This window comes from Carassius auratus, unplaced genomic scaffold (assembly GCF_003368295.1).
Source record: "Carassius auratus strain Wakin unplaced genomic scaffold, ASM336829v1 scaf_tig00027159, whole genome shotgun sequence".
Taxonomy (NCBI): domain Eukaryota; kingdom Metazoa; phylum Chordata; class Actinopteri; order Cypriniformes; family Cyprinidae; genus Carassius; species Carassius auratus.
The window spans coordinates 71,751-85,591 of NW_020525570.1; the positions used below are offsets into that span (position 1 = coordinate 71,751).

A 13,841-nucleotide genomic window follows, 5' to 3' on the forward strand; every position below is an offset into this window, starting at 1 on the left:
CTGTTACAAGTGGTTGTGTGCCTGTTTATGTAAGTGTGTTTTTGCACATGTATGCATGGAGAGCCACAAAGCCATTATAGAGAGCCCAGGGGAAGTCAGTTACCCAGAGGGCACCCTGCTGCAGCCAGTCTCAGAGCGATACACCAGCAGTCAGACACTTTTCAGCTTCTCCCCTCCTCACACCAGTGGGAAGAGAACCGCCACTTTGGCAGATCCTGCTAAACTGCACCCTCTCTTGAATTCTCTCGCATGACTCTCTTCTTTTTTCTCCTTGATTTCACAGTTAGATTTACAGCTGTCACAGCAGAGGTCAAAGAGAACCGAGATAAAAACATCAGTTTCTATATCCGCCGCTCCCAGTTGATCTCACTGGCGGTGTAATGACAGAGTGAAAGCTGCCGCTTTATCGGTCGCAGTGCTGATTTTGTAGGGGGAATGCTTTAATTGCTAAAGTTGAGAGCCAATGGAGCTAGTAGAGTTGACACATTAACACTTTTGTACTTGATGTTGCAAAACTTCAGTGCAGAAAGTACAGATACAAATATGTGAAAGCATACTAGAAACACTGGTTATTCTTTATTTGAGAATACAAATGGAGTGTCTATAATAATCATAATAATAATAATAGTAATAATATTTTTTGCTATTATTATTAATAATAATTATAATTATTATATATATAATATATATATATATATGATCTAAAATACAGTAAAAACAGTAATACTGTGAAATTATTACAATAAAAAATATTGCAATATACTTAAAAATGTAATTAAGTTTGGGGCCAGTACTTTTTTTAATAGAAATGTATACTTTTATTCAGCAAGGATATGTTAAATCGATATCATTGGGAAAAATAGTTTTGAATAAATGCTGTTATTTGTAACTATTTTATACATCAAAGAATCCTGAAAAAAGAATCGCAGGTTGCAAAAATAGTTATGGAAATAGAAATGGCTGATGAAAATTCAGCTTTGCCACCACCGCAATAAATGATATTTTAAGGTATATTCAAATAATCAAAAAAACATTATTTTAAATTGTAGTAATATTTCATAATATAACTGTTATTGCAGTATTTTAATCAAATAAATGCATACTTTTTAAATGAAAATAAGAGAGTTCTTTAAAAAAAATTAAACAAAAATCCCACTAATCCCTTTTAATCAGTATATATACATTTTAATATATATTAGCCGTACATTGTTAACATGAACAATTTTTAATTGTATATCTGTATTAATGTGTTAATCCTTTAGTTTATGTGTTAATTTGATGAGCAAACAGCAGTAAAATAATAAGGTGTTCACTGGAGGTTGACTGGCAGCCTTTAAACTGTTTAGACTGTTGGCCCTCTGAGACTTCAGTTTTGTGTGTGTGGATGTCACAGTTTGCCCTTCTCACGAACTTCGTTATCATATATTCAATTATGTATCAGCTGGGGACCCGCAGAGCAAATGAGAAAGACAGTGAGGGCACCATTCTCACTCATAATGAGGCATCAGGAAAAGCTTGTGTGCATACGCTAAAATTTGAGCAATATTTTGCCAGTCTATGGAAATGCATCACTTTGCATTTAGGCAACCTGCTGAGAGACAATAATGTAAAAAATAAATATTATACAATTTTTTTTTTCTTGCAAACATGGATTAAGCTATTCAAATAATATAAATAAATCATTTTATTTAAACTATCTTTTTGAAATATTTCACATATTTCAAAAAAAAATTATATAACCATCTTTATATTTCAACTGTATCATTTATGTATCATGTATCATGATTCTATATTTTTATATATGACATAAGTGGTGTTTTCTGAGTGGTTTATCATGTTCCTTAGGTGTAATAGTTGTTATTTTGGGGGGTTCTGACTGTTGTTTTGCTCCACAAACTATCAAATGAAGTATTTCTGCCTCTACTAGAACACAATTTTACCCTGTTTAAGGATTTTAGTGTAGTGGACATATGGAGGCGGGGTTTGCACTCTCAAACTGAGGAGAAGTGAGCACCTAGCAACAGCAGCATGACCGCCTGCCTATTACAGCCCAGCGAGTTAATGGCAGCTCCCTGAGGCAAGAGAGAATTTCATCTCCCTTCTCCGCGTGAGTATTCTCGTTTTTCCCATCCGTCTCTCCAGGTAAAACTGGCAACATGAAGCTGTGCTCTTGATTTTTATTTAGTCCACACCTTCTACATTCCTCAACCTCTGCACAGACATCTATCCCTCGCCGCATACGTAGTGGCGTTATTTGTGATGCCGATATCGATCCTGCTGTTTTCTTGTTCTCTGCTTGTCAGTTTACCCTCTGGACAGCAGACCTTTGGGAGTGTGAAAAAACGGTGGATGTTGAGAGTCCTCTGCTCATTGCCTGAGGCTTTCCGTCTGATAAAGGCATGCCGAGACATCAACTCTCCACCACCTGTCTCCATGTCCCAGACATTTCATCACCTATTTGTCACTACCCTCGTTTCTCTGACTGGACACATAGACATTTGTAGAGAACCTGAAATTGTTTTCAAATAAATAAATGAAAATTGGTCACTAGGAAAAAATTATCATATATTATATATTATTATAAGCCTCTTATGTTCACAAAGACTGCATTTATAAAAAAAAAAACAACTAAGCAATATTGTAAAATATTATTTGAATTAAAAAAAATACAAAACTTATATATAAAATGTTTGAAAATGTATTCTAGTGATGGAAACACTACATTTTCCAGCAGCTATTACTCCAGGCTTCAGTGTCTCATAATGCTTCAAAAATCATAACCAAATACTAAAAATAAGTAAACATGATCTATTTGTAAGACTTATTTCATTAAATTACTTTTTTGCTCATTTATTTTCAATTCTATTTTAACAGAATTCATAGCTACTTTCATATGTCTATCAACAGAGGAAAAAACTTTCTTTTTTTTTTTTGTACCCAGATGGTATTGTTACGGCATCTATCAGCAGAGGCTAACTAGGTCATGCTACCTAGCTAAACCTTGACCTCTTTATAAAAGGTTTAAGTGAATTCCCAGCTCTTTAATGCGTGCATCTCGATCGGAGACAGTACTAGAGAAGAGTCTGGGTGCTTCATTTAGATACTAGCATTGGATTACACCACTACTGTAATCAATCAATATAATTTCTTGCACATTTCCTCTTTCAAGTAGTCCGTTGGCACTGTTGATAATGTTTAATACATGACACAGTCACTTTTGGCCTTGAAGGGTGGATATGAGAGACTGACAACATGCTGAATTTGACGGCTTATTTAGGTTACAGTAGCAGAGATGGTTTGAGACCGGATTCTGGACGCTCTATAGCTTAGCTTAGAAGATCAAAGCCCCTCTGATCCTTAATAGGTAGCTATCAGGTGCATGCTCATGTTTAAAGAGGCTATGAGGCGTGTTCTTGTGCACATTCTTCTATAAGGAAGCTTGAAATGCTAATGCTTCTATCGCTAATGCTTAAAAAAGAAACGCTAGGAAGCTGGCTTTACTTATCCAGCTTCCTGGTGTTGATATGTGGGTCTTTTTAGACAGTGAGGAGAGAGGCTTAAATGCACCCAAGTGAATAGCAAACACGGGTTTGTTGGCGAGCTTCCCCTCGGTTGATTCTAAAATGCTTTGACGTGGACCTAAAAGGTCTGTCACAAATTCCAGGCTTGGTGTAGGAAACAAATGCATTTTTATGATTGCAACTGGCTTACAGTGTTTTGAACGGAAACTGCATCCGCAAAGCCATTTTACTTCTGTAATTTGATGTTTTTTTAAAGTAAAAAATAATAAATAAAAGGCAGGACTTGATTATATATTTACCGGGCATTGATTGGATCATGCAAATTAGGTGTTTCATACCAGAATAGGTTGATTCCTGATTGTAAGTTTGCTTTCAGTTGTTTGGAAAATTACATTTGGTCCAGGAATCAGGTCATGTTGACTTTCTATCAGTTGGGGAAAAAGATTGGAATTGGGATGTGGAGGTTAAAGGGTGATAACCAAACATGCTGGTATTTTTTGTCCATCCTATGTAAGTCAATGGGACCCGAAACTGTTTAATTTCCAACATTATTCAAAATATCTTATTTTGTGTTCCACAGAAGAAAGTCATACAGGTTTGGAATGACAATGAGGGTGAGTAAATGATGACAAAATTATAATTTCCAGTATTTCTTTAAAGGTAAAGTTCACCTTTAAGACTATCAAAATAATGCATATTTGATAACCTACACTTCATGATGTTAACTTTAACAGGTATGAATTTACTGTGCTAACTAAACACAAGATTTTAGAAACGCTGCATTACCAATTGCCCACGAATTGCCCATTTGGCATAAAAGAGTTCAGCCAAAATAGAAAGCTATTAGATATTGATTGATGATTACAAAGACAAACTTTTTTTTCTTTTTTTTGGAATAACGTCAACTGATGAATTGTGCGCTGTAAGTCCAGGAACACGTATTAAGAAAGTCAATAGCAAGAGTTCTGATTTCTTGGTGACTTCAAAGTGAGAGCCGATAATTAGAAAACTCAAAAGTTGTATAGATGCATTTATCAAGTGCCTTAATACAGCACCAGATGCCGCAGTGGCTGAAAGAGCGTGAAAATGTGCTTACAAAGCCAAAGTGAAGGTAAATGAAGTATAAAGGAATGTTTCAACAGTGACATGGGTGGAAAATGTTTGAGCTCTATTTTGTCAACACAGCATATTAATTTTTCTGGGGCAATTTCCCACCTCGCTTCATTTGAACACCTTTTGAGCATATGGTAACCCAATAACTGTAAAGAAGCCTTCATTGATGGAGGGTGTATATGAACAGATACTGTAGATTGTTCAGTTTTATATCATAGGACAGAAGAGATAGGTCATAATTGTTATTAATTGTAATCAACTATCAATTGATTATTTAAGCAGTGTGTTGTGCTTTAGCTATATACATCTCTTGTTTTTATTTCATGTTTGTTACAATTCTTAATACTTTCTCAATAGTGATTGTCTACTCTAATATTAAATTGTATTTGATATATTAAAATAGATTTATCAATTGATTGGATTACAGCTATTTATTTTTAAATAAGCATTAAATGCAATAGAACAAATACTGTGATGTATGAATAAATGTTTATACTTTATAAACTTTATACACACTCGCTCTAGTTCACACAAGTTTGTTTTTGATAGAAGTCTCTTATGCTCACCAAAGAAAAAATAAAAAAATAAAGAAGAAATATTGTGAAAGATTATAATTTAAAATAATGGTTTTCTATTCTAATATAGATATATTTTAATATGTTTTAAAATGCAATGCATGTTTTTCAGCAGCCATTATTCCAGTCCTCAATGCCATATGATCCTTTTCTAAATCATTCTAATATCAAACTCTAATATTTAATTCTGAAATAATTCAAATGTTAATTATTCTGAACTATATATTTTATATATAAAAATGTTAAATTGTATTTCTCTTTTTTTCTGTGTTTTTCTATATAATGAGAATGGGATTTTTTACAATAGGAGTTTTGTGGGGAAAAATGTACTCTATCGTCATGCAAAAATCTCATAATGGTCCTAAAATAGGCTTCATTTTCTTTTTATATGACCCAGACATGTTCTTGACAGGTTTCATTAGATTCACCCACACGGTAAAAACATAGTAGGCAGTGTGTATCATCTTGTAAGATATGTTGGACAGTAGTTGGCGGTATGACTTCCCATTTCTGATGTAATGCCCTATAGTGCAGCAAAGAAAGTCATACATTCAGGTAGATATTTTCTTTCATGAGAAACTGAAACACAAACACACACACACTCACACAACCATCTCTCCAGGCTCACACTGCAAATACCAAAGCTATTAGAAAGAAGGAAGAGGAGAACAAATAGAGCAGAATAGCATTTGTCAGGTGTCTTTTTCACATTGCCACGACAACAGAAGCCAGAGAATTATTCCATCTTGACAGATGACGTCACTCAACCTTCTGCCTGTGCCTTATCTGTCGGCCTCAGAGAAGAAAGAAAAACAAACAACTGCCTCCATCCGTCACTCACAGTGTAAAACACCTTAACACGGCTCATGCGGTCCACGGGGCGAGCAGCGACACCTCACGCGCCCTTTACTCGCTCGACCCAAGAGGCAGAAGCAGCTGTGTGGTTTCTCTGCGTGCCATAATTCTTGCTTTGTCGGCTTCCTGAAAGCTCTCATTCAGGCTGGCAGCTGCGGTGGACGTGGTTCTCATAAGAATCGGCCCACTCTCTCCTATAGAGCTTTTAACAACAGTCTTGTCTTTCTCAGGGCCTGAATGGATTGCTGATTGGTGTCATTGCACCATGAGATGAACCCCACTGAAGTCCAGCCCTTCTGATGAACCATTGATCAAACGAGAGGATGTGAGGAAGAGGGAATGAGAAAGAAAGAGGAAGGGCGTCCACCAGGAGAGGGAGAGCTTATACATCAGAGATCAGTTTTCACTCAGTTGACCCTATTGAGATTCATCATAGCCAATAACAGGAAGTTCAGACTGAGTGGTGCAAAAAAAAAAACACTTATATCTGTATTTTTATATGCACATACTTAAAAACATTTACTGAATTAAATTAACTGAATTGGATTACTGAATTAAAACTGCAAGAGATATTAAGCTCAGTTTATTTTTCTTGCCCCGTTGAAAAGTATTTTTTTCTTGTTATTAGCATACATGTAACACTATTTGAAGTTTGTGCTGAAAATACTTTGCCAGCAGGATGTAGAAAATACAATCAAGATCCTCTGAAAGCGAGAATCAAACAAGTCTTATTATGCTATTATTTTCAAAAAAAATACTCCTATAAATATGTCTTGTTTTATTGTTTTTTTTAGGACATTTTTACTGGTAAATAGCAAAATACTTAAGAAAATGATAATGATGATAAATTGCGTGTGCATGGAGATTATCTCATGATAATTATTGTTGTCTCTGCATATTAAAGGGATAGTTCACCCAAAAATGATAATTACCCCCTGATTTACTCACCCTCAAGCCATCCTAGGTGTATATGGAATTCTTCTTTCAGACGAATACAATCAGAGTTATATTAAATAATATCCAAGCTAATCCATGCTTTATAATGGGAGTGGATGGTAGCCCAAAATTTGAAGTCCATACAATTCCATCCATCCATTATAAAAGAAGTCCACAAGGCTCCGGGGGGTTAATAAAGGCCTTCAAAAGCAAAGTAATGCGTTTGTGTATGACAAATATTCATATTTACAACTTTATAAACCTTAATCTCTAGCTTCTGCTAACTGTCGTACGTGTGTTCACAAGAGAGATAAATTATAAAATATAAATATATTATTAAAAATAATATATTAAATATATTTTAAAATAAATATTTTTAATAGATGAGTGTTGAATAGCTTATTTGTTTTAGCTGTGGCTTTAAAATTGAAAAAAAATAAATAAATAAATAAAAAAAAAAAAATATATATATATATATATATATATATATATGTATGTATGTATGTATGTATGTGTGTGTGTGTATATATATGTATATTGCATAAAGCAATGTTTTGACCAGACAGGTCTTCATCCGGCACTTTTTCTTGAAAACTGGTAGAAGCATAAAATTTCACAAACATTGGTATTAACAGCTGAATCTTAGGTATCTTGACAACTCTACTACTGGTTAGTTGAGGTGAAGGTTACACAGCTTTGTTAATCATATTCAAGTTAACTATTTTGCATTGCCAATGGTAGCTACATTGAAAACAGCCGAATAGGCAAAATTGTATTTGCATTTTATTTTCCATATCATATATCCAAATGCATGAGATTAGCCTAGACTGTTTCAGCCCTTAAAATGCACGAAGGCTTTTTGCTCTGGCATTGGCATTGACCCACACATATTGAGTGAAGATCATCCGGTGTTTATCACACTCTCCCAAATTCAATGACAAACTAATGAGCAACTGAACGGATCAATGTCTGTCTCAGCATTTCAAATGCATTACTTGTCTTATGGCTCAGCTTACAAAGATTCCCTGATTGATCTGCTCAAAAAACAAAAAAAATTTCCCTCAGACAGCAAATCCAAAATCAGCAACTTAACACCACATAGATGCTACGGTTTCGGGGGAAATAGCAGTGGGAAACATGTTTGGAAAAACTGAACTGTTCTTGATGACTTCTGTAAAAGGAAACTCCAAATAATGAGCAGGGAGTAAAACAATCTTTCCGGTCGTTCTTTTACCTCATTCTATCCTTCACATCAGTGCAGTGTGCAATCCTTTGGTGGTGAAATCATCAGCACTCCATTTTCTGGAGACTAATCTGCAAGCCAGAATATAAATTGGGCTGCGAGAAGGAGGGATACGAATCGAGCGAAGGGGGAGGGGCGAGGGAAGACAGTGTCATTTCCTCTTGACTAACAGCCCTCGCCGTCTACTCTTTATCCCTCCACTTCTGCCTGTAATTGCACAAAGCAGCCGCATTCATCTGACTGGACGTTTTACCCACAGTTCCACTGCAGTTCTCTCACAGCTATTCCCTGTCTTTCAGGTGCAGCATTACTACTGGTATTTCTTCAGCGTTTCAGCTGCCTCCAACCATCCTCCTCCACCTCCCTGCATGGCAACCCCCACACCTCCGCTTTGTTCACCTCACAAGGCTGATTGTGAGAGGAGACCTGTGCCAGGTTTCATCAGGGAAAACAGAAAGACAAACAACGAGGCTCACAATGACTCCGGGTCGTGCAACATTCTCCGATTTCAATCCTGCGGCACGGTGCCACGTGAAACACCGACATTTATCAGTCCCCTGGAAACACAGATGGTTGTCAGCTGAATATTATAAGCAGGGATTGTGCTTTCTAGCATTCAGGAACAAATTATAATGGCCCTACAGCATTGTGACAGGAAAATAATTATACGTTTTAATTAGGAAGAAGTATTCCGGGGGCTTATTTTCAGAGCGATTTCCAGACACGGTTCTGAAATTACAGATTTATCAAGAATTGTTTTTAAGTCAGGCTAAAACGACGTTCGCAACTCTTTTTGTTTTCAATGTGACATTTTCAGGTCAACTGAACAATTTTTTTCATCAACAATTGAGTTAAATATTAGAATGGTGCCAGGAAGAAAAAAAAATAGATGGGTTTGGTGAGATTATCTGAAGAGAAAAGTTGCGTTTTGATACAAGACAGACATTATTTCATATAGAATACTGAGCACCAATGAACCTATAATATATACAATAAGACCTTAATGTGCATTCAGAAAGATAAAAAGTACATTTTTTACTTCATTCTTAATTTAGCAGTAACACTTTAGTTTAGAGGACACTATTCGCGATTAACTAGTTGCTTATTAACATGCTTATTACTAGCATGTTGGCTGTTTGTTAGAATTTATAAAGCACATATTAATGCCTTATTCTGCATTACCATATCATAGAACCCTTAACCCTGCCCCATACCTAAACATATCTAAAAGCTACCTTACTTACTATCAGTAAGCAGCAAATTCAGAGTTTATTGAAGGAGAACTCTTAGTAGTGAATTTTTGTTCCCTAATCTGTGCTACCAAAAGAGTAAAAATGCTGTAAAAGTGCAAATTGTTCTATTTTTATAAGACTTTTTTTTTTTACTAAAATCAAATACACTAATATAGGCTAATTTTGGGCAAATTTCCAGCAACAGTTTGTTTTAATAAATAATTGTTAAATTGTTGTCATCATCTTTATCATTAACAAAGTTTTTTTTTTAAACCCTCATTTACTTTTTTTAACAAAATTAACATAATTAAAATGGTTTACTTATAGTTATCTTTATATTTTAAAAACATTATATATTACCTCGAAAACTTGAATTACTTTTTTATGCCTGATCTGCATCAGGTCCTTAATGTTTCCATTTTTCTGATGTTATTTCAAGAATTTAATCATTTTGTTGCCGTCATAACATATATCAATCTAGATGTGTGATTTCACAGTACATTACCCAGAATGTTGCATTTTGGAATGTTAAAATGTTTTTTAAAATAGCTTTGAATAGAAAAAATTGCAATGTTTACTCCAAAATAAAAAAGCCCAGTAATAAACCCCAACATGTCTCAGATTAGAGCACAAGCTCCTCACAAAACATTAGGAAAAGCACGTTAAATCCATTCAAGAACCACATGACCTTCTCGGTCGGAGAGCTTTCATGGTGTGATGAAAATGTCGCTATCTTCCAACATGGTAGCCAGTGATCATATTAGCATAATTTCCAACAGGAAGGTGAAAGTGATATAACTCAAGCTGTTATCAAGCAGGGTCCTAATTTCAAGTCTGTCATATCTTAAATGCCCAATTGGACGTCTTATTCGAACTAAGAAAGAAATATTCTTCCCACACTAATGAGGGTGCTTTACACACTCTGAGGCCAAATCGTAGTCTGCTGGTCGTGGGCTGAGTCCAGGCACTCTGTCAAGTCATATTTCGCTATATGGATATTTGTTGGAAATGAAAGGCGTAACAGAAAATGAAAAGGGAGGTTATTGGATACCTCATTTATTTCAGCATAGTTCCCCCAAGGATCTTAAATGCCTCCTGGCCTTGTAAATTACTGAATGCTTTTCCGTTTCTCTACACTTTATTGAAAGTCACACCCAATTTTTGTGATATAATATGCCTTGGAAATAAAATTGTTGTAAGAGGAAATTCAACCCAATAAAATCTCTAGGGCACAGTCTATTCCTTGTTCCCGAGAGATGTTCCCAGCATCCCACCTCAACACCTGTGTATTTGATTAGTGCCAGTGCCCGAGTCCCAGTGTGACTTACTTTTTGAACCATGATGGAGTGGCGTCTTCCTCCCATGGCGTCTAATTTAAACACTGAAAACAAGTAAGTCAGATCCTTTGAGATTTCAAGTACAATCCAATCCTAGTCTTCGCTCTAGCCTGCTAACCAAGAATAGATTTGGAGGGCCCTCTGTAATAAGGTGAGATTTAATGTCCATATAATATCGTGAATATGCACAATTGAGATCCAAATGTCACACTGAAATCTGTCCTTGATGTAAACTGAATATATGTTGTGAGTTCTCTCACTGTCCATCTGTATTCGCTCTTTGTCTTCCTTGCATCCCCAAGGCCACGGTAACCTCTTAACGTTAGGTTTGTCTGTTTTAATGGTGAGAGGTTGAGCATCTCTCGTCACTTTTATGGTGTTCTAGGTCTAAAATGTCTTCATCATCCCTGATGGGTGTCCCGCTGGGAGGCAGGGACAGATGGTGGACAATGAGATGGGTTGGCTGTTTCTGTATGATCTCACCCTCCTCTTACATGCTTGCTCAGATAGACTTCCTCAATTTTCCACAAACTCCAGATACCGACATTTTTCACATCATTTCCTATTTCTGGTCACCCTTTTTGTTGCACAGATATTTGTCTTTCTGCAAACTATAGACATATTTTTTTCCTCTGTGCTGCAATATGTTGCTATAATGTGGAACTTTCAAGAATTATATCACTAAAAGGAATATGCTAGCATGGTGCTAATCAACTCTTAAAGTTGAAGTTATTTTGGCACCAATCAGCACAAATCGCACACTTCCAGAGGTCCTGCTACATCCGTGTAACTGCTATTGAGCAGCTGTGAGAATAGGTCTGCTAGTAATTTTTTCTCCAATTTTTTGTTTATTTAATGCAATTTTTGGGTTTCATTTTATTTGTTGAAGAAAATATCCTTAATTTTGCATGTCATATCCATTCATTTTAGTCACTTTCACTTTATTATATCTGATCTAATTTCAGTCAACAGACATTTATTCAGTTTAATTAAGATGAATTAAACTGAAATAAACTGAACTAAATATTTAAAATATGTATTTTGTTACAACTAATTTTAAGTCACTGTTTTACACATCTCACTCAAAAAAATATTTTAGTTCAAGTATTCAATCATTTGCTGTATTAATTTCAACGTAACAAGACACGTGAAAACGTTTTTTTAAACATTATTTAGTTCTATGTATTTTAGTGGATTGTAATGGAAAGATTCACAAACTGACTTATATTTTGTATGATTTTTAAATATATTCATTTATATTTTTGTTTTATAATTTCTTGTCCTATATTTGGAAACAGCTTTTAAAAATAAAATTGTTAAATGATGGTCTAAATGGTCATTTTGGTCATCATTCAAATGGCTTACTTATAGTTATCTTTGCTCATTAAGTAGTAGTTGAAGAAAGTATTTTTAATTTAAATTCCAAAACATACAGTAGTGAGATTAAATGGAGCTTGTTTCAGAATGACTTTTCCCATCTTTAAGCCCTTAAGATTTAACCCCTTATCTGTGCACGACTCTTTGGCTCTCTCATATATCACTCTATTCCTCCTGCTTTCTTTCCCAAAACAGGATCCTGGGTAGAGACAGAGAATAAGCTTCCACTGAGAGATGGGTGATGCCATTATAAGCACAGTCAGCACATTTCATAAAACGATGTGCTTGCAACCTAGATAATGATATGAATAATCATAAAAAAAGATATGTAACGGTAGCATTCACACATTTATTTAAGACAAATGGCTATTGACTAATATTTACCAAATAAGGCATGTGCAGAGAAACAGCTGTTTATCTGAGCAATACAGGTTTACAATAGTTGGCTATTGACAAAATGTTCTTTACTTTTCATTGTATCTCAAACACACAGGCAAACTAAGACTTGCATCATCACCCCTCGCCCAAGGTGAATGGCAGAGATGGTCTCGAATAACACTGCATTATTCTATCTATGCAACCCCTATCCCAAATCAGCACACAGCATGTGGCTGGCAGGTGCCCCAGAGAGTTAAATGAGCTTTTGCTGATGGTGCAACACACAATCGGCTGGTACTGCACACATTCATGCAACACACAGCACTACAGGGGCACCTCTTAACCACAAAATCGCTCTTATGTAATCGCACACACATTAGGCACAGGTACCAGAGGAGGTGACACAATTCAAATAAGCTTGTTTTTATTTTAGAGGGCGTTTTGTGCTGCTGATTTTCCAGAACAAGCACACATTTGCAGACAGAGGTTTAGCGTGTAACCGGAGAGTGTGTGAGCCATAGCAAGACTGGGCCAATTGTTTTGGTGTACCTTGACTGAAACACAGCCTTCTGTGTTTGGGCTAGCACAGTTTGGGGCTCAGGATCTATTTACAGACATCCTTGTGTGTGTGAAGCTATAAATATATTCATCTCGTATGCCTCTAACCAGCGAGGAGTAAATTAACCTAGTTTGGTGGAAGATAATAAGGCCCAGAGTGTGAAACTAGCTATAGGGCTTCGCAACTTTAACGACTCGTCTCTCCAGCTAACACATGATTGGTGAACTTGCCATTTTAATTATTGTCCATTTTATGTCGGTGCACATGAATGGGGCTGTAATGTCTTCCAGTTGTGAAAGCTGATGTTGGTTTGTGCATGTCTTGAGTTTATGGATGAAGAAGTTTAAGTGGTTTACTAAATATTGCACTGCAGTATTGCACTGGATGTGCTGTCCCTAAAGGTAATACTTGTAGTAAGGTAAGTGCTTGCAGGGAAGCACAAGACTACTGGTAAGGTTTAGACTTTAATGCTGGTTAAAAAGATGTTAGAATGACAAGACTGAACACAAATCAGTATGCAAATGTTACAATGATACCATCGATTCTGTTGCATTTTGAATGCTGAATATTCAAATATATGTGATTCACTCAGTGTACATCATGATGTAAAATTTTTATCTCAAATATGTTTCATGTATATGTGGTTGATAGCTGCTTTAATTAAGGTGCTACCTAGAGTGACTGTAGCATTCGGACATACATGCAGCCAGTTGCT

The 13,841-nt window shown here is 35.7% G+C and overlaps 1 protein-coding gene across 1 annotated transcript in view; it reads right to left on the reverse strand.

Annotated features, from left to right (window-relative positions):
- Positions 1 to 13,841, reverse strand: part of LOC113079085 (transmembrane protein 178B-like) — an 80,354-nt gene that overhangs the window by 63,871 nt on the left and 2,642 nt on the right. The gene's annotated exons all lie outside the window — the stretch shown is intronic.